This window comes from Aquarana catesbeiana, linkage group LG10 (assembly GCF_042186555.1).
Source record: "Aquarana catesbeiana isolate 2022-GZ linkage group LG10, ASM4218655v1, whole genome shotgun sequence".
In the NCBI taxonomy this organism is placed as follows: Eukaryota; Metazoa; Chordata; class Amphibia; order Anura; family Ranidae; genus Aquarana; species Aquarana catesbeiana.
Window position 1 is genome coordinate 146,217,955 of NC_133333.1, and position 21,520 is coordinate 146,239,474.

Here is a 21,520-nt window from a genome sequence, read left to right on the forward strand (position 1 = left end):
GTAATGGTATTTGATCACCTCTGCCATTTTTATTTTTTACGATATAAACGGAAAAAGACCGAAAATTTTGAAAAAAAATGATATTTTCTACTTTTTGTTATAAAAAAAATCCAATAAACTCAATTTTAGTCATATAGGCCAAAATGTATTCCGCCACATGTCTTTGGTAAAAAAAATGTCAATAAGTGTATATTTATTGGTTTGCGCAAAAGTTATAGCGTCTACAAGCTAGGGTACATTTTCTGGAATTTACACAGCTTTTAGTTTATGGCTTCCTATGTCATTTCTTGAGGTGCAAAAATGGCAGGGCAGTACAACCCCCCCCCCCCCAAATGACCCCATTTTGGAAAGTAGACACCCCAAGGAAATTGCTGAGAGGCATGCTGAGCTCATTGAATATTTATTTTTTTTGTCCCAAGTGATTGAATAAGGACAACAAAAAAAAAAAAAATACAAAAAGTTGTCACTAAATGATATATTGCTCACACAGGCCATGGGCATATGTGGAATTGCAACCCAAAATACATTCAGCTGCTTCTCCTGAGTATGGGGATACCACATGTGTGGGACTTTTTGGGAGCCTAGCCGCGTATGGGGCCCCGAAAACCAATCACTGCCTTCAGGATTTCTAAGGGCGTAAATTTTTGATTTCACTCCTCACTACCTATCACAGTTTTGAAGGCCATAAAATGCCAAGATGGCACAAACCCCCCCCCCCCAAATGACCCCATTTTGCAAAGTAGACACCCCAAGCTATTTGCTGAGAGGCATGTTGAGTCCATGGAATATTTTATATTTTGACACAAGTTGCGGGAAAGTGACAATTTTTTTTTTGCACAAAGTTGTCACTAAATGATATATTGCTCACACAGGCCATATGTGGAATTGCACCCCAAAATACATTTAGCTGCTTCTCCTGAGTATGGGGATACCACATGTGTGGGACTTTTTGGGAGCCTAGCCTAGCCAAGCTATTTGCTGAGAGGCATGGTGAGTATTTTGCAGCTCTCATTTGTTTTTGGAAATGAAGAAAGACAAAAAAACATTTTTTTTTCTTTTTTCAAGTTTCAAAACTTTGTGACAAAAAGTGAGGTTTGCAAAATACTCACTATACCTCTCAGCGAATAGCTTGGGGTGTCTACTTTCCAAAATAGGGTCATTTGGGGGGGGGGGGGTTTGTGCCACCTGGGCATTCCATTGCCTCCGAAACTGTGATAGGCAGTGAAGAGTGAAATCAAAAATTTACGCCCTTAGAAAGCCTGAAGGCGGTGCTTGGTTTTCGGGGTCCTGTACATGGCTAGGCTCCCACAAAGTCTCACACATGTGGTATCCCCATACTCAGGAGAAGCAACAGAATGTATTTTGGGGTGTAATTTCACATATTCCCATGGCATGTTTGAGCAATATATCATTTAGTGACAACTTTGTGCAACAAAAAAAAAAAAAATTTGTCTCTTTCCCGCAACATGTGTCACAATATAAAATATTCCATGGACTTGACATGCCTCTCAGCAAATAGCTTGGGGTGTCTACTTTCCAAAATGGGGTCATTTGGGGGGGTTTTGAACTGTCCTGGCATTTTATGCACAACATTTAGAAGCTTATGTCACACATCACCCACTCTTCTAACCACTTGAAGACAAAGCCCTTTCTGACACTTTTTCTTTACATGAAAAAATAATTTTTTTTTGCAAGAAAATTACTTTGAACCTCCAAACATTATATATTTTTTTAAAGCAAATGCTCTACAGATTAAAATGGTGGGTGTTTCATTTTTTTTTTTTTCAAAAAGTATTTGCGCAGCGATTTTTCAAACGCATTTTTTGGGGAAAAAACACACTTTTTTAAATTTTAATGCACTAAAACACACTATATTGCCCAAATGTTTGATGAAATAAAAAAGATGATCTTAGGCCGAGTACATGGATACCAAACATGACATGCTTTAAAATTACACACAAACATGCAGTGGAAACAAAATAAATACATTTTTAAAAGCCTTTACAGGTTACCACTTTAGATTTACAGAGGAGGTCTACTGCTAAAATTACTGCCCTCGATCTGACCTTCGTGGTGATACCCCACATGCATGGTGCAATTGCTGTTTACATTTGACGCCAAACCAACGCTTGCGTTCGCCTTAGCGCGAGAGCAGGGGGGGACAGGGTGCTTTTTTTTTTCTTTATTATTTTTTGCTTTTTTATCTTATTTTTAAACTGTTCCTTTCATTTTTTTTTTATCATTTTTATTGTTATCTCAGGGAATGTAAATATCTCCTATGATAGCAATAGGTAGTGACAGGTACTCTTTTTCGAAAAAATTGGGGTCTATTAGACCTTAGATCTCTCCTCTGCCCTCAAGGCATCTGACCACACCAAGATCGGTAAGATAAAATGCTTTCCCAATTTCCTAATGGCGCTGTTTACATCCGTCGAAATCTAAGTCATGAAATGCTCGTAGCTTCCGGTTTCTTAGGCCATAGAGATGTTTGGAGCCACTCTGGTCTCTGATCAGCTCTATGGTCAGCTGGCTGAATCACCGGCTGCATTCTCAGGTTCCCTGTTGAGACAGGAGAGCCAGAGAAAAACACGGAAGACGGTGGGGGGGGGGGGCATTCCCTCCCACTGCTTGTAAAAGCAGTCTAGAGGCTAATTAGCAGCTAGGATTGCTTTTACATGAAAGCCGACCGCTGGCTGAAAAGAATGATACCAAGATGATACCTAAACCTGCAGGCATCATTCTGGTATAACCACTCAATTTTCGTGAATGGCGTACCTGAAGACATAAAAATGGTTAACAATAAAACACAGTAAACGGTAAAGTATAAAAAATAGCATACCTGAAAAGCAAACATGATAAAACATAATAACAATAAAACATTGCAGAATAGAATACAGTAAAAAAGAGCAGAACAATAGAGAGAGAATAGAGAGAGAGAGAACAATAAAACGACAACTATTTTTTTTTTTATTTTATATATATAGATTTTTTTTTTACACTTTTTTTTTGTAACTAACTTTTATAACTGTAACCGATTCCAGGTTCAGGTCTCTCAAAATGCGATGGCATCTTGGGAGACCCTGTGAAAGTGTGCCTAGTCTGTGCAATGCTGTACGCTACGCTAATACTCAACTAGTGTATGGTAGCATTCAAAACATTCATCAATGCAAAGACCAGGATTGTCAGGACAGGAGGAACAATAATAGCGGGTGTCACGCCTATATCCGCGCTTGCTGCAGACACAACATCTTTTTTGGGGGGGTTCGTTGGGTAGGGGTACTCGGGAGGACATAAAGTAAATGCCTCTCATGCAGCCGACTGCATTTGGTTGGGGATGTGAATGGGGGAAGTACGGGCGCTGCAGAAGTGGTGGGTTCCCAATTAGGATTGGCGAATGCTGCAGGAAGGGCATTAAGGGCACGATGGGCCTGTTTGTCTTCTTCTTGGTGGCAGCGGGACACTACTTGTGCTTGCCACCTCACCAGCTTGAACTGCACTTATGGGACTCGCCACGTCGCCAAGTGTTACTGCAGTGCTGGTTTGACTACGACCGGGGTGTACTAGGCCGCTGGTGCTTGCCAGTTCACCAAAACGCTACCAAAAAAACTGTTAGCGATCGCAGGGATCAGGCCTGACTCCCCGAACGCTGCAGTTATGCGTTTAGTGTTTTGTAAGTGACAGTGATCAATCGATACTGCACTTGGGTGGGCTGGGCCGGGCGGAGGGGCAAAACGCAGGTGCTAGCAGGTATCTGGGCTGATCCCGCTAACACTGCGTTTTTGGGAACCCTAAACTGCTGGGGACGCTAGTATAGATCTGATGGGATCAGATATTGATCCGTTCAGATACTACACCACTAAGGGAGGTGTACGGTGCGTGCGTGGGTGTTAGCGGAACTGGCGCTAATCTGACGCTGCCTGGGGCTGGTGCTTGCCAGTTCACCAAAACGTTACCAAAAAAACTGTTAGCGATCGCAGGGATCAGGCCTGACTCTGCGAACGCTGCAGTTATGCATTTAGTGTTTTGTAAGTGACAGTGATTGATCGATACTGCACTTGGGTGGGCTGGGCTGGGCCGGGCGGAGGGGCAAAACGCAGGTGCTAGCAGGTATCTGGGCTGATCCCGCTAACACTGCATTTTTGGGAACCCTAAACTGCTGGGGACGCTAGTACAGATCTGATCGGATCAGATATTGATCCGTTCAGATACTATACAACTAAGGGAGGCGTATGCTGCGTGCGTGGGTGTTAGCGGTACTGGCGCTAATCTGACGCTGCCTGGGGCGACGCATATCACCGCCAGGCGATCATGGGGCTAAACCTTTATTTGGTAATAAACGACGGGTGCCCTGACACTATAAAAAATAAACGAACTAACCAGCGTCACCCGTAACAGTTATACGGTGAACAGTGGTGAAAGGGTTAACTAGGGGGCAATCAAGGGGTTAAAACCTTTATTAGGAAGTATATGGGGGTCCCTGTCGCTATAAACCGCTGACGGCGAACCTAAATATTTACCTCCCTAACTAGCGTCACCAGCGACACTAATACAGCGATCAGAAAAATGATTGCTTAGCGACACTGGTGACGGGGGATGATCAAGGGGTTAAAACTTTATTGGGGGGGTTAGGGGGGTATCCTAGACCTAAAGGGGGCTAACAGTAACTGTCCTACCACACTAACTGTCACAAACTGACTGCAGTAATCAGAAAAAAAACAAAACAAAAAAAACTGCTTGGTGTCAGTGTGACGGGGGCGGGAGGGGTGATCGGGGGGGATCGGGGGTGTAATGTATGCCTGGCGTGTTCTACTGTATGTGTGTGTTTGTGTAACTCACATTCCAGTCTTCTCTCCTCGGCGCCGGAACGGAAAATGCCGAGCCGAGGAGAGATGACATCATTTCCTCTGCCTCTGTGTACAATACAGAGGCAGGGAAATGATCCCATTGGCCAGGAGCGATCGCGAGGGGGGGCCATCCCCCTCACCACCGATCGCCCGGGAGGATTTGCCGACCGGGGGGGGTCCGATCGGACCCCCCACTCGTGGGCAGGCAAGGACGTACCTGTAAGTCCTTTTGCCTGCCGTGCCGCTCTGCCGATGTACATCGTCGTGTGGCGGTCGTCAAGTGGTTAAATATGGCACCGCCGGGAGACACAGAGCTGGTCTCTCGGCTGCTTTCAGCTCCTCTTGTAGTCCTGTGGGTGGAGCCGAGCGCCGCCGGCATTCATACATAGCCGAGTGTACTCGGCTAGGTTCGGCTAGCTCCGCTCACAGTCACGCCCAGTCCCTGTGTTATGTCCATCTTAGGGAGGGACTGGGCGTGACTCTGAGCGGAGCTAGCTGAACCTAGCCGAGTACACTCGGCTATGTATGAATGTCGGCGGCGCTCGCTCCTCCGCTCACAGTCAGCGGGGGATCGGCGTATAACACGCACCCGTGATTTTCCCCTGATTCTAAGGGGAAAAAAGTGCGTGTTATACACTGATAAATACAGTATTTTTATTATTTTGTTTAGAGTCTGACTTTAAGGAATGGTTTTAATTGTGCAGTTGCCTATTCTCACATTGTTGAAGGTTTGGAAGGTACTTTTCAATATCAACAAATGAACTATACTTCAGATTGATATAATTGCCCTGGACTCTGAAATGTACAATAAATGGCATTATAGTTTGTAGAGGAACCTAGGGTGGTGTTATATGTAGAAAAAATATGTTGCTCAAGCTTAATTATGAAAAAATAGATTATATGTTTGAAAAGTAATTGTGACAATAAGCCCTGTTCAATATCTGTTGATATTGAAATTAAAAAAATGGGAACTTGGCATTGCACAAAGACATTGCCTGTTACAAAACAAAGGGAATGGTTTATTTGTGCAAAGGTATCTGACCATCAGCAACAAACAAAGCATTGATGAATAAACAACATTACATTATTAACACTTTATCGTTGAAATTCTGGGAATTCAAAAAGTAATATATCCAGAATAGTCACCTTGACTGTTATTCAAACAAACTTCCCCCTCAAATTTTAGCACTTCATGGACTCAATATATGCAACAATTTATTCTGGTCCCTATTACTTAATTATTACTTAATTTCAGTAACTCTTCAAACATTTATAATTTCACCCTTTTTTTTTTTTAAACAAAATCCCATTATCAAATTTTACTTTTTGATGATATGGATTTGATATAAATGTGTATGCGAAAAGGTTTTTTAGGGGAAAATATGGAAAGATTTCTAAATGGAGAAAGAATGAAATGGGCAATGAATGTGGAATGAGAAAGTGGTATTGTATTATGTTTAACCACTTCCAGACCACCGCACACCGATATACGTTGGCTATTTGTAGAGGGATATCTTTGTTATGGCAGCAGGTAGCTGCCATGACCCTGGTATCCTCTTCTTCAGTGGACGGTCCAGTTTACGATAATAGTGGTCTCTGTGGCGGATTCGCTGCAAGATCACTTTAATCGGCGGCAGAAGAGGGGTCCCCCCGCCGTTCTCCAGTGCCCTCCGCTGCTTACCGGAGCCGTCGGCAGTGGCGGAGGTGATCGGGTCCTCTTCCGTGTGTGGTATGCAGATGAGTGAGGGGAAGATGGCCCCCATCCGTCTCCATACCACTGCAGGGCGGAGGCGACATCAAAACGTCACTTCAGCCCATAACTCTTAAAGGCCATTTTTTAAATTGCATTTTAGTGTAAATATGAGATCTGGGGATTCCTTGTAATAGGAATAAAAGTGACACATGTCACATGTTTGGGGGTTCTACGTAATCTTCTAGCAAAAAAAACAGTTTTTAACTAAACAACAAATCTAAGAGGCTCAGTCCTTAAGTGGTTAATGAATGCACAAGATATTATTTGATTAGTAAATTATCTAAGTTTGTTATACATGTACACAAAGAAATGGTTATCTCATTGGATATTGTGTTCTCTTATTTTGGGAGTAGAGGTTACTAGGCCCATGTTGCTGATTATATATATATATATATATATATATATATATATATATATATAATATATATATATATATATATATATATATATGAAGTGTTAAAATTTGGGGGAAAGTTTGTTTAACAGTAATGCCACGTACACATGATTGGATATTCCGACAACGAAATGCTGGATTTCTTTCCGACGGATGTTGGCTGAAACTTGTCTTGCATACAAGCGGTCGCACAAATGTTTTCGGAAATTCCGATCGTCAAGAAAGCGCTGACTTATAACACGTGCGACTGAACTATAAAGAGGAAGTTCAATAGCCAGTGCGCCACCCTTTGGGTTCCTTCTGCTAATCTCATGTTAATCGAACTTTGGTGAGAGATGATTTGCGCTTTTCAGCCTTGTGATTTTCAGATCATTACTGCTCTTCAGTAGGGATGAGCTGAACACCCCCCCCCGGTTCGATTCGCATCCAGAACATGTGAAAGGACTGAAAGTTCTCGCGAACATTCGAACACCGTTAAAGTCTATGGGACTCGAACGTGAGAAATCAAAATGTGAATTTTAAAGGCTAATATGCAAGATATTGTCCTAAAAAGGTTTTTGAGGACCCGAGTCCTGCCCCAGGGGACATGTATCAATGCAAAAGAAAGTTTTAAAAATGGCAGTTTTTTCAGGAGCAGTGATTTTACTGATGCTTAAAGTGAAAAAAAAAAGTGAAATATTCCTTTAAATATTGTACCTGGGGGCTGTCTATAGTATGCCTGTAAAGTGGCGTGTCTTTCCCGTGTTTAGAACAGTCCCTGCACAAAATTACATTTTTAAAGGAATAAAAGTCATTAAAAGCTGTAATGTAATGTGGGGTCCCGGCAATATGGATGAAAATTATTGAGAAAAACGGCATGGGTAACCCCCCAGCCCATTACCAGGCCCTTTGGGTCTTGTATGGATATTAAGGGGAACCCCGCACCCAAATTAAAAAAAAAAAAAAAAAAAAAAGGCGTGGGGCCCCCTGGCCCTATATACTCTGAACAGCAGTATACAGGTTGTCTAAACAAGACAGGGACTGTAGGTTTGTTCTTAAGTTGAATCTGTTTGTAATTTGGAACAGGTACATTTTTTAAGTGTAGCTGCAGCCAAAAAAATCTATTTTTAAGCTTTTTGGATAACATAGGGAAGGGTTATTATCACCCCTGTAACATTTGTTTTGCTCTCTGTGCCCCTGTTCAGAAGATTTCACCTCACTTTCTGTCCGAATGACAATTGGATTTAGAAAATTTGGGGTTTTTAGGGAAACAAGGATTGGTGATAAAGCATCAGTGGAGATACCTTTTTCACATATTAACTCTTATGCCCCGTACACACGGTCGGACTTTGTTCGGACATTCCGACAACAAAATCCTAGGATTTTTTCAGACAGATGTTGGCTCAAACTTGTTTTGCGTACACACGGTCGCAAAAAGTTGTCGGAATTTCCGATCACCAAAAACGCGGTGACGTCAACCACGTACGACGAGACTAGAAAAGGTCAGTTCAGAACCAAGCGCGGCACCCTTTGGGCTCCTTTTGCTAATCTCGTGTTAGTAAAAGTTTGGTGAGAGACGATTCGCTCTTTTTCAGACTCGTGGCTTTCAGATCGTTTTCTGCGGTTCAGTTTGTGCTTGTGGGTTTGTATCTGCTCTTCAGTGCATGCAAGCAAGTTCCACGTGACTTTAAGTAGTCATTGTGTTCTTGTTCGTTTGTTACTGTTTTTCGGGTCGCTCTTCACAGGCCTTGCTGTTCTTCAGTGTGTTCTGTTACTTCGTTCTGAGCAGCCGACCATTTTCTAGCCATGTTGCATATACGTACTCCTCGTAGAGTTCGTGCTGTGCGGGGGCTTGGTGTTGGGGTCCTAACATTGACACAAGTCCAGTCCATGAACAGGGTGGGGAGGAGTTCATGGACCAAGAATTGGTTGCTTCAACGTGACCAGTTCTGTCATATGCCTTTGCTCCGTGAGATCCGTGAGAATAATCCTGATGATTTCAGGAACTTTCTCAGGATGACAGAGCCCGTATTTCACCGTTTGTTGGCTTCGCTGACCCCCTATATCAGCAGGCAGGATACCTGCATGAGGCAAGCCATCACTCCGGAGCAGAGGCTCATCGCTACCCTGCGGTACTTGGCGACAGGGAGAAGCCTGCAGGACTTGACGTTCTCAACAGGCATCTCCCCCCAGGCTCTGGGGATCATTATCCCAGAGACCTGTTCTGCCATCATCCAGGTCCTGCAGAAGGAGTATATGAAGGTAAGATTTTTATCCTTTAATATCACATTTTATTGTATTGAATGTTTGCTAATATATTCTATTTCTTTCCTCATTCCCTAATTACCATGATTGGAATATGCTGTGAATGTCCCCTTTGTTCTCATTCATGCTGGATTTTTATGTAATTATTTTTTTAGTCCTTCATACATATTTGCCTTCACTTACCTCCCCAGCATGCTCTCCTGCCCCTATATTCACCTCATGTAGTCACTTAACAATGTATTTTATCAGCTCCCTAGTAGTGCTTTACCCCAAACACCCCCTAAAATGTTTAGAAATCTGATTTGTGCTTTAAATTCAGGCAGAGTGCCAGAGGCTTTTTTTTGTAGTGTCCCCAAATCATTTTTATTAACCCTCCCTCCCCCCAACTGCTAAGTCAGCTGATACCAATTCTCTATTTATCCTCAATCATCTATCTGCTGACTTTGCCAAACCCATACACACTATACCCACCTCTTTTGTGGTCAGATGTATGGATGAATTCCCCAAAGCATGTAGTGCAAGGGCCTGCCTGTATACTTTCCAATGGTACTGTTTAAAGTTTTTGTATTCTATTATTATCTTGATAGGTAATATCAGAATGTCCAAATGTCCCCAAATGTGTACAGTGTGTATTTATATCTTTGTATTATGACAATTCTAACCTGTCCAGTGGGCTGCCAATAGTGTAACTAAGGAGGGGCTGTTACAAGTAATACCCTGTATTTAGGCATTCATCTCTCAATGAAGTGAAGAGGGTTACCTGTCCATGATTCCTCCCCCCCTATAATATTAGAAATGGCCCATGAGGGGGGGGAGGTTGAATATGATAGGTGTACCTTATAATTTGGTGTTAATTTCCCCTTAATAAATGCTATCTGGATGTTGGCCAAGAATGTTTGTGCCTAATCTGCTTGCCATGTTTATGTGCAAAAATAGTAAATTATTTTTGTTTTCCTCAACAGTTTCCTTCCACGCCACAGGAATGGAAGACTGTGGCCTCCCACTTTGCCCAGCGGTGGGACTTTCCTAACTGCGGAGGGGCAATTGATGGGAAACACGTCCGCATCGTCCCACCACCCAACTCGGGGTCATACTATTTCAACTATAAGGGGTTCAATAGTATTGTGATGTTGGCGGTGGTGTCGGCTAATTACGACTTCTTGTATGTGGACATGAGGAATAATGGCTGGATGTCCGATGGTGGAGTCATCGCCCAGACGGAGTTCTACAGGCGTCTCCAGAATGGCAGCTTGGACTTGCCACCTCCAGAGGACAATGTGGAAGGACTCCCATTCGTCTTCGTTGCGGATGAAGCATTTGCGCTGGGGGACCATCTTATGCGGCCATTCCCGATGAGGACCCTCACCCCGGAACAGAGGGTTTTTAATTACCGGCTGGCCAGAGCCAGAAGAGTGGTGGAGAACACATTTGGAATCATGGCCAGCCGGTTCCGCTTATTTCTGACACCCATCCATATGGCGGAGTATAAACTTAATCATCTAATCCTGGCGTGCTGTGTTCTCCATAACTTTTTACGCCAACATTCTGCCAACTATGCTGGCTCAGTTGGGCCTGAGACCGGAAATCTACATGATACAACCCTGACGGCGCTTGAAAGTGGCCGTCCTGGCTTGCCCTCCCTGAGTGCCCGTGATGTCCGGTTAAGATACCTTGAGTTCTTTGCGGGTAGGGGGGCCATCAATATGCCAGACAATTTGTGAAGCATTTATCAAATAAAAAAAACTAATTTAATCTTTGGTGACATTTACTGCTTGTGTTTGTTTTAGCTGACCCTGACAGCAATGTGTGGAGTCCTGAAAATGGCGTGATTGTGTAACCTTATACAAAGCACTGTTGGCTGTTATTTACTAAAGGCGTATACACTTTTTATACCACAAGTGCTCTTGAAACTGCACTGAAAATGCTCTTGTAGTGCAAAGAGGATTTGCCCTTAGGAAATAACCACCATTTTCTCTGAAAACAGCAATTACATCACCACAAAAGTGTTGTAGCGTTGAGACAATAATCCACACATTCTTGATTAACAAACTTTTTAATACCTGCACAATCACATGTGCATTTAGAAACGGTTTTTAAAACAAACCAACATGTTTGTTGTATAACAATTTTTGGGGTGGCATTATCAAAAATATAAATGTCCATTTACGATAAAACAGGCCTGTGTAAAACCAACAAGAAACACAACAAATTTGAACTTACAAAGTTCACATATGGTAAAACTTGAAGGCAATATCAGACATGAGTATTTAGGAACTGTGTTTGATATTGCGTTCAGATGGGGTGAAGTCCCCCCTTGAAAAGACAAATTTGGAAGATGCACACCAATTTACGAATGTCAACATGTGCTAGCTGCCATCACGGGGGATCAAGGGCCGTGTTTTGTGGGAGCAACCCCTTCCTCACCGCTACTTTATTACTGAGGAAGGGGTTGCACCCCCAAAACGCGTCCATTGATCTCCCGTGATGGCAGATAGCACATGTTGGCACACTGTGTGCATCCTCCAAATTTGGCTTTTCGAAACATCGCTCAAAAATTTAAAAGATTGTACCACACAAAAAAAAGAGATTTTCTGGGGTTTTAAATTCGCCCCAAAACATCAATGATGTTATTATTTTTTTGAATTACATCATTAATTTTTTTCTTGATGTTTTCCAATTCTAAATTACACCCCATTATCTCCCCGATCAGGATCTGGGCACTTTCTGATGTGAAAGGATCTCGATCCATAACCTCACGATCACCTAAAAAGAGAGAAACCAAACAAAAACAGGTATCAAAAATCTGCCAGCATCCATCTCTTACCTGAGCCTGTGGTCGCAGACACTCACCTGTTGTGGTGCCAATTTCCACCACATCTTCTTCCTCCTCCTTCTCCACTTGTGTTGGGGGTATTTCACCTTCTTCCAGAGGTGGGGGATCTCTGGTCTCCTCGGATGAGGGGTGTCCTCCAAGTCTTTTCTCCCCTATGTAAAACAAAAATGGTATAATTAGCACACAGATATTTGATGGCAGAACTATAAATAGGAAACATTGCTTGGAAGTGGTGTACAATTGTCAATTTTAGCAGAGTTCCAAAATGTCGCTTTTTTAGTGTCCTTTGTCAACCTGCAGTACTTTACCTGTTTTGTACAAGCTTCACAGATGGAGCCCCCCTTATAGTATACACTGGAGCACCTGTGTGGGCCCCCCTAATAAAAATGGTGTTCTTGTGTCCCACACTAGTGCTCCAGTGTCCAGATGTGAAAACAGCTGCTGAGTCCTCTCCTTACACAGAATCTAGTTTGCATTTCATTCTAGTAACAAAGCCATCTACACAACCAAATATTTTGCATCCAAGTAGGCCCTAAAAAATGTAGGAAAATACATATGGCCTAAACAATGGTGTTTTAGAGGCCGAAAAAAATATGTTTGATACGAACGAATAATGGGCCCATGAACATTAAAATTGACATTTTAAACTGTACAACAATTAAGAAAAGCATATGGAGCAGCACGAACGTAATAAAGACAAAAAGAATAGGAACACAGCACAACTACTTACTTTTTTGCAGCACTCTCCGGATCTTTCAGTACTGCTCGGGTTCTCTTAATTTCAGGTCCGACCCCCGCTTCCTGAGCTGATCTTTCGATCGTCGTACCCCGAAATTCCTGTGCAGACTTTTGACCACTTTCGCAATGATCTTGGCCTTTCTGATATTGGGGTTGGGGTAAGGCCCATACTTCCCGTCATAGTCGGCCTTCTTCAGGATGTCGACCATCTCCAACATCTCCCCAAAGGACATATTTGTGGCCTTAAATCTTCTCCTTCTGGATCGGGACGTGTCCGGATCCGGGCTTGCCTCCTCCTCGTTACTGTAATTAGCACGCACCTGCTGTGACTCCGCCATGTGCTCTTCACCCACTGCACCGAACGAAAAGGGGCGGGGAATAGACTAGAAAGAACGTCAGGGGCGGGCGGAGTTACACGCAGGTGAAGCAGGTGATCCCCACAGCAGACATCACATATTTGAAGATCTTAATTGGTGGCCTGAGGAGCACATATGTAAGGGAGAGCCAGAAAGTCCAGGATTCGCAGAGATCCGGAGCAGCAGATGACATCTATGTCCCCAGGATGTGGTACTATGACAGGCCGCATTTTCTGGCAGGCCAGACTGAACCCAGGTCATCACTCTCCAGTCTTCCTTCCACGCTTCCTTCCCCCCCAGCTGAGGCTTCTGACGCCCAACCTGGGCCTTCCAGGCAGCAACATGTGGAGGAGCCCAGCTTGAGCCAGGTATAGCATTCCTCTAAATATTTCTGCTTGTCCAATCAATGATGTTAACTAGATGTTAGTTTGGAGTACTAATTTATGATTGTGATTGATGAAGCAAAAACTAAAACCATGTCCCTTTTTCATACACAGGGAAGTCTCAGCCAGGAGGTGGCCGGGCCGAGCCGGCTGCCTGATATGCTGGTCCCTCCCCAACACCTGGAAATAGAAAGTGGCAGGAGGAGGAGTGCCCTAGAGGAGGCTGCCATAGGCCTCTTTTGGAGGGCTACAGAGGCCCTGGGAGCACCACATTCCGTGGAGGATGACTTCGCTGCCATCATTGCCTCTAAAATGCAGAGGATGGAGGAGGGACAACAACTCATGTGTGAGTCGCTCATATTGGAGGCTCTTAATAAAGGTATGAGGGCCCAAATTACATCTGAGACACACCTTTGCGAACTCACACATGGTCCTCCTCCTCCTCCTGCAGGTCCTCCTCCTTCTCCTCCTTCTCCTCCAGGTCCTCCCAGTCCTCCTCCTCCTCCAGGTCCTACTCCTCCTCCTGCCACATCAACAACAGCACAGCCACAGCCCGGAATGAAGCGTGGAAGGAAGACCAGAAAGTGAGGACCCTGGATCCAGTCTGGTCGGCCAAAAGATGCAGCCTCTTGTGGTACCACAGCCTGGGGACACAGATGTCATCTGTTGCTTTCCGGATCTCTGCGACTTCTGGACCAGACTGCCCTCCCTTACATATGGACTCCTCAGGCCACCAATTTTGATGTTCAAGAATTGATGTCTGCCCTGGGGGTCCCAGGCTTCGCTAATTTCTCCTGTTGATCCAGCGTTGCCTCCCACTTTGTTTGGTTCTGAGCCCTTAATAAAGGATTTTTGTTTTGAATTATACTTGCCTATGTGTGTTTTACTTCAAAAAGGACAGTTGGTTTGTGAGGATTCAGGTACATTTCAAAAATACAATGTGAAATTAACAAGGGACACCAACACCAAACAATCTCCTTAAGATTAAATAATAAAAGATATCAATGGTGTTGTGGTAACTTGACACACAAAACACACACAAAAATAGTCTGGAGTAAAACTAAAAATAACATTAAACAAAGATCAGCCTTGGAAAAAATACAAACATAAAATCTAAACGAAAAATGGCTTTAAATCCAAAAAAAAAAAATAAAACAAACAAATAAAAAAATTATGTCAGATGTGACAAATAACAATATATTCAGGGAATCCCAAGAAAAATACAAAAAAATAAGTTTGTGAGAAGTGTGTGTGAATATGAGCAGCAAAACTACTTAATTCTTGTCACATTATAAAGAAGAAGAGAGCGCGCTGTATTAAACCATTTTTAACATTGCAGCATGACGAAAGTGCTGTATCCATTGAGAATGCTAATTTTACCTGACCGAGCTGTTCCGTGTCGAAATTTCTTCTGAGCATGCGTGGCACTTTGTGCGTCGGAACAGGCCACACAGTCTGAATTGACGCGATCGGATTTTGTTGTCGGAAAATTTTATCTCCTGCTCTCCAACTTTGTGTGTCGGAAAATCCGATGGAAAATGTCTGGTGGAGCCCATACATGGTCGGAATTTCCGACAACACGCTCCGATCGGACATTTTCCATCGGAAAATCCGACCGTGTGTACGGGGCATTAGACCTTAGGCCTTAGGTGTTGGTGGTACCAGAACACTGTAAGCCCTCACAGTTACTCTTGGTGGGCGCTGGAATGGGCCCTGCTGTGAAATATTATATCAAGAATTGTAATTACATGCCCCTGTTGAACAAGGGAATAAAAATTGGCCTTTGGTGATGGTGGTGGTGGTGGTGCCACAACACTGTAAGCCCTCACAGTTACTCTTGGTGGGCGCTGGAATGTGCCCTGCTGTGAAATATTATATCAAGAATTGTAATTACATGCCCCTGTTAAACAGGGGAAGAAAGACTGGGCCTTTGGTGATGGTGTGGTGGTGTTGCCACAACACTGTAAGCCCTTACAGTTACTCTCGGTGGGTGCAGGAACGGGCCCTGCTGTGAAATATTAGATCAAAAATTGTAATTACACACCCCTGTTAAACAGGGGCAGAAAAATTGGGTCTTAGGCAGTGGTGGTGGTGCCATAACACTGTAATCCCTCACAGATTCTGTTGTTGAGCACAGGAATGAGCACTGCTGTGAAACATTAGATCAAAAATTGTAATTATGCACCCCTGTTAAACAGGGGCAGAAAAACTGGGCCTTAGGTGGCGGTGGTGGTGACACAGCACTGTAAATGAAAAAAAGGGGGGAACTAATACGCAAACCACAGGGGAAAAGTGAAAAATAAAAAGCCTAGCAAAGTAGCTGCCAACATAAGGGTGTTCTCACACTGGATAAAGATAGAAATGGAAAAAGTAATATGACACTTACTCAAAATGGCATAACAACCATACTAAAATGATATATCTTAGGAAGTTCCAAAGGGATAAATCCAAAGGAATAATGCATCCTTAAATTAATCTCTTATCAGATTTTATAGCCAGAGATTAAAAAACCAATGCTATAACAATAAAAGAATGAGCATCCCAAAGCAATGTGTGATGATAACCACAAGAAATAAACAATAACAGACCAGCCTGCCACTCCCAAACACAATCCAGTTCAATGCTAGATCAAGACCAATGCAGTACGACAGTAAAAGAATGATGCAGCAAGACAGTGATGGTTAAAGGGATCACAGGAAAGTCATTAATAGTAAATAAATAGATAAATGTGTGGAGATATAAAATACACTCTAAAGTAATATTAATGCAAAAAGTGCAAAAAATGCAAATTAATAAATTACTTGCTGAATGACTTGCTGGAAAAATGGCTGAGATACTAAAAAATGGCTAAAATCCTACAAATCCTAGTGCAAATAAGCAATCTGTGCAAATTAACAAAAAATATGTAGAAATGCAATAAAAATAGAAAAGATAAAAGTGCAAAGCCCACAATCTGTGTAAATTAGCAATAACAAGAGTGCAGCAATGATTGTGCAAACACTGAAATAATCTGTGCAAGTGTAAACTAGATTGTGACAAACAATGTGCAAATAGTAATGATTTGTGCAAAACAATGCAGCAACTAACAATATAAGTGATGTCCAACAAAATTTGAAATCCAAAGGAATAATGCGTCCTTAAATTAATCTCTCATCAGACTGTATAGCCAGAGATTAAACAAAACAATGCTATAACAATAAATGAATGACCATCCCAAAGTAATGTGTGATGATAATCACAAGAAATAAACAATAACAGACTAGCCTGCCGCTCCCAAACACAAACCTGTTCAATGCTGGATCAAGACCAATGCAGTACGACAGTAAAAGAATGATGCAGCAAGACAGTGAAGGGTAAAGGGATCACAGGAAGGTCATCAATATTAAATAAATAGATAACTGTGTTGAGATATAAAATACACTCTAAATTAATATCAATGCAAAAAGTGCAAAAAATGCAAATGAAAAATTACTTGCTGAATCACTTGCTGGAAAAATGGCTGAAATCCTAAAAAATGGCTACAATCCTACAAATCCTAGTACAAATAAGCAATCTGTGCAAATTAACAAAAAATATGTAGAATGCAATAAAAATAAAAAAGATAAAAGTGCAAAGCCCACAATCTGTGCAAATTAACAATAACAATAGTGCAGCAATGATTGTGCAAACACTGAAATAATCTAAGCAAGTGTAAACTAGATTGTGACAAACAATGTGCAAAGAGCAATGATTTGTGCAAAACAATGCAGCAACTAACAATATAAGTGATGTCCAACAAAATTCATTAAAGTGCTCAAAAAGGAAAATGTAATAATCATTGAATGAAAGTTAATGGAAGAAAAGATGCATCAAAGGATTTGTGAAAAAACGGGATCCCATACACAGTGCAATCCAATTGTGACAATCTCTTTGAATGTGGGATGCAGTTCATCAAATAGTCAAAAGACCCTGTCCAACCAATCTCCATTGTCCGTGATAATGTTTCCCCCAGCCTCTCACCTCAGTTCTTTTACTGTCGTACTGCATTGGTCTTGATCCAGCATTGAATTGGATTGTGTTTGGGAGAGGCAGGCTAGTCTGTTATTGTTTATTTCTTGTGATTATCATCACACATTGCTTTTGGATAGTCATTCCTTTATTGTTATAGCATTGGTTTTTTAATCTCTGGTTATACATCTGATGAGAGATTAATTTAAGGACGCATTATTCCTTTGGATTTATCCCTTTGGAACTTCCTAAGATATATCATTTTAGTATGGTTGTTATGCCATTTTGAGTAAGCGTCACATTACTATTTCCATTTCACAGCACTGTAAAGCCTCACAGATACTTGCACTGGTGCCACAACACTACTACCCCTCACAGATACTCTAGTTGAGCGCAGGAACGAGCCCTGCTGCAAAAAATTAGGCACTGGTGCTGGTGCCTAGAACCAAAAATGTTCTTAGAAGGTATCACCATGTACATTGAGGAGGAATAGGATAGTCACTCAGCATAACAGGATGGTCACTCAGCATCAGCATAGGCAGTCTTCAAGGCATCTCACATTCATAAAAAAAATTAATTGGTTACATCAGCATCAGGTGCTTGGTAGCTGTTGATCCAATACTGATTCATTTTTATGAAGGTGAGCCGATCAACCGAGTCTGTGGATGCAGGACAGGCCAGTAGCTCAATTGCATACTGTGCAAGCTCTGGCCAGTGATCCATCCTCAAGACCCAGTAACCCAGTGGATTTTCGGTTGGAAAGGTCTCCAAGTCTGATATTGCCCCAAGGTATTCCTGCGCCATGTAAATCAGACGCTGGCGATGGCTGCTGGAACCGATCAGACCTTGGGGCTGTGGACTAAAAAATTGTCTGAACGCATCGGTCAGATGGCCACCTTCTCCACCGCTCCTTCTGTGACTGACCGAAGCCTCAGCAACACATTGTCCAGGAGGACCAGGAAATTGCAACCTCCCGAGCTCTGGAAATGCATTACACAAACCTTTCTGCAAGGCCTCCCTAAGATGTTTCATCTTCTGCTCCCTCTGCGAAGGCTGGATAAGTTCTGCAACCTTACCCTTGTAACATGGATCAAGAAGGGTTGCCAGCCAGTACTGATCCCTTTGCTTGATACAATGAATCCGAGGGTCCTTTCGCAGGCATTGCAGAATCAGGCAGGCCATGCAGCGTAGGTTTGCTGAGGCATTCGGTCCGGAGTCCTCTGGGTCACTAAGGACGACATGATGCGCAGCCACCTCCTCCCAGCCACGTACAAGTCCATGGGTTTCTGAGGACTGAAAACGATCCCTTGAAGACTGCTGCTGATGCTGAGTGCCAGGCTCCACCTCCATGCTGACACAATTCTCCTTCTCCTCCTCTTCCTGTGTGATAGGCGGGCCTGCAGCAATACTGTCTGAATAAAGGGGGCCTTGAGAGGTAAGGAAGTCTTCCTCTTCCTCCCTCTGTTCTGCCTCAAGTACCCTGTCCATTATTCCATGCAGCGTGTGCTCCAACAGGAAGACAAGAGGGACAGTATCACTGATGCATGCACGGTCACTGCTCGCCATCTTCGTGGCTTCCTCAAATGGTGACAGGACAGTGCATGCATCCTTGATCATTAGACCCTGTCCTGGTGCCATACTCACACAGGTACTCATTGATGGCCCTCTGCTACGTGTGCAGCCACTGCAGCATTGCCAACGTTGAGTTCCACCTGGTGGGCATGTCACAGATGAGGCCGTTCTTGGACAGGTTGCATTCCTTTTGAAGGTTAGCCAGCCAAGCACTGGCATTATATGACCAGCTAAATGCCCACAGACTTTCCTGGCCTGCCTCAGGAGATCCTGTAAGCCCGGGTACCTGCACAAGAACCACTGCACCACCAAATTAAGGACGTGAGCCAAACAGGGAACATGGGTCAAGTGTCCCTGTCGGAGGGCGGACAGGAAGTTGGTGCCATTGTCGCAAACCACCATTCCTGCCTAAAGCTGGTGTGGCGTCAACCACCTCTGAACCTGCCCCTGCAGAGCTGCCAGAATCTCTGCCCCACTGTGGCTCCTGTCCCCTAAGCAGACCAACTCAAGCACCGCATGGCATCTTTTTGCCTGAGTGCTTGCGTAGCCCCTAGAATACCTACAGAGCACTGCTGGTTCCGAGGACAAATCTGCACAGGAAGAAGCCATAGAGGAAGAAGAAGAGGAGGGGGTGGAGGAGAGAGGTGTGGTAGAATCACCACTACCAGCATTTTGGAGGCATGGTGGTGGAACAAGCTCCAACATTACTGCACCCTGTCCTGCATCCTTCCCAGCTGCCAGCAGGGTTACCCAGTGCGCCATGAAAGAAAGGTAACGTCCCTTTCCATGCCTGCTGGACCATGAGTCAGTGGTAATATGCACCTTATAGCTGACCGCCCTGTCCAACGAGGCCCAGACATTGCCTTCCACATGCCGGTAGAGAGCAGGAATGGCCTTCTGAGAAAAAAAATGGCGTTTGGGAACCTGCCACTGAGGTACCGCACATTCCACACATTCACGAAAGGGGGCAGAGTCTACCAGCTGAAAAGGCAGCAGTTGGAGTGCTAGCAATTTAGCCAAACTAGCATTCACCCGCTGAGCATGTGGATGGCTGGGACTGAATTTCTTTCCATGATTTAGCAACTGGGGAAGGGAAATTTTCCTGCTACAATTGGATTTAGGTGTACTGCTAGCAGATTGCCCGCAAGTGCTTGGGACACCTAATTCTACACCTTCATTCCTCTCAGTGCAGGTCTCTGAGACGACTGAAGGTATAGTGGGGTTGGAGATCCCAGCTGATGAGGAGCAAGGAGAGGTCCGCCTTGTTCTTTGGTGTAGGTCTTTTAAGTACTGTTGGCAACGGACTGCATGGAAGCTCAACATATGTCTGGTCAAGCATGTGGTGCCCAAGCAGCTGCTGTTTTGGCCATGCTTGATACGCTTCAGACATATGTTGCAAACAGCAATGGTGCGATCTGCTGCACACGTCTCAAAAAAGGCCCACACCAAAGAACTTTTGAAAAAACGTGTGGAGTCAGCAGCGCCCTGCACATGCGGAGCTCTGCAGTGTGATGCAGTCGGTTGGCTGTCCTTACGCTGGCCTATGGAGGGCATCCTGCCTCGTTGGAGATGTGCCACCTCCTCCTCCTCCTCTCTTCTATCAGGCACCCATGTAGAGTCAGTGACCTCATCATCCCCTCCCTCCTCACCACTGGAGTAAACCTGGCAGTATGCTGCAGCTGGGGGAACATGACTGCCAGTTTCTTGTCCTTCTTGGGCACCCCCTCTCTCGACACTGTGGTCGAACAGTTCGGGGGTCTCCTCAGGACATGATGGTGGGGCTAGGGAAGGAGTGACTGATGCCATTGAGCCGATGGAATAGGCTGCTTTGGTAGCTGCATTGGCAGCCAAGCTTGTCTAAGCCTGGGTGACATAGGATGAGGAGGATGAGGACGGCTTTGTGATCCACTCTACCAACTCTTCTGCATGTTGTGGCTCAACACGGCCAGCTGACGAAAAAAGGACAAGCATGCCCCACGGCCATGTGCTGAGGATGCACCATGTCCACGACCAGCACTGTTGGCTGTAGACACAGAGCCTACTTGCCCACTTTTAGTGGCCTGTGAGCATCTGAGCATCTGCCTTTTCTTGGTGGCCTTCCAGACATGCTGTAAAATTGGATTAGCAAAACACCACCTGAAGTTTACTAGAAAAATTACACCAGGAATGACCTGCAGTCAGGTATAGGCTTAGCTAGACTAGAATGCAGTGGATATATATGTAGGAGACTGTATATATATATATATATATATATATATATATATATATATATATATATATCTTTATGCACTGCAGATCACTGAATCACCTGCCTGCCTGCCTGAAAGTGTATTTGAAAACGTACACCAGGAACTACGTGCAGTCAGATATAGGCTTGGCTAGAGTGGAATGCAGTGGATATATATATATGTAGGAG

General features: G+C 43.8%; 1 long non-coding RNA gene across 1 annotated transcript in view; it reads left to right on the top strand.

Annotated features, from left to right (window-relative positions):
• The window catches only part of LOC141110073 (uncharacterized), a 97,675-nt gene that overhangs the window by 12,994 nt on the left and 63,161 nt on the right, over positions 1-21,520 (top strand). The window lies entirely within an intron of this gene.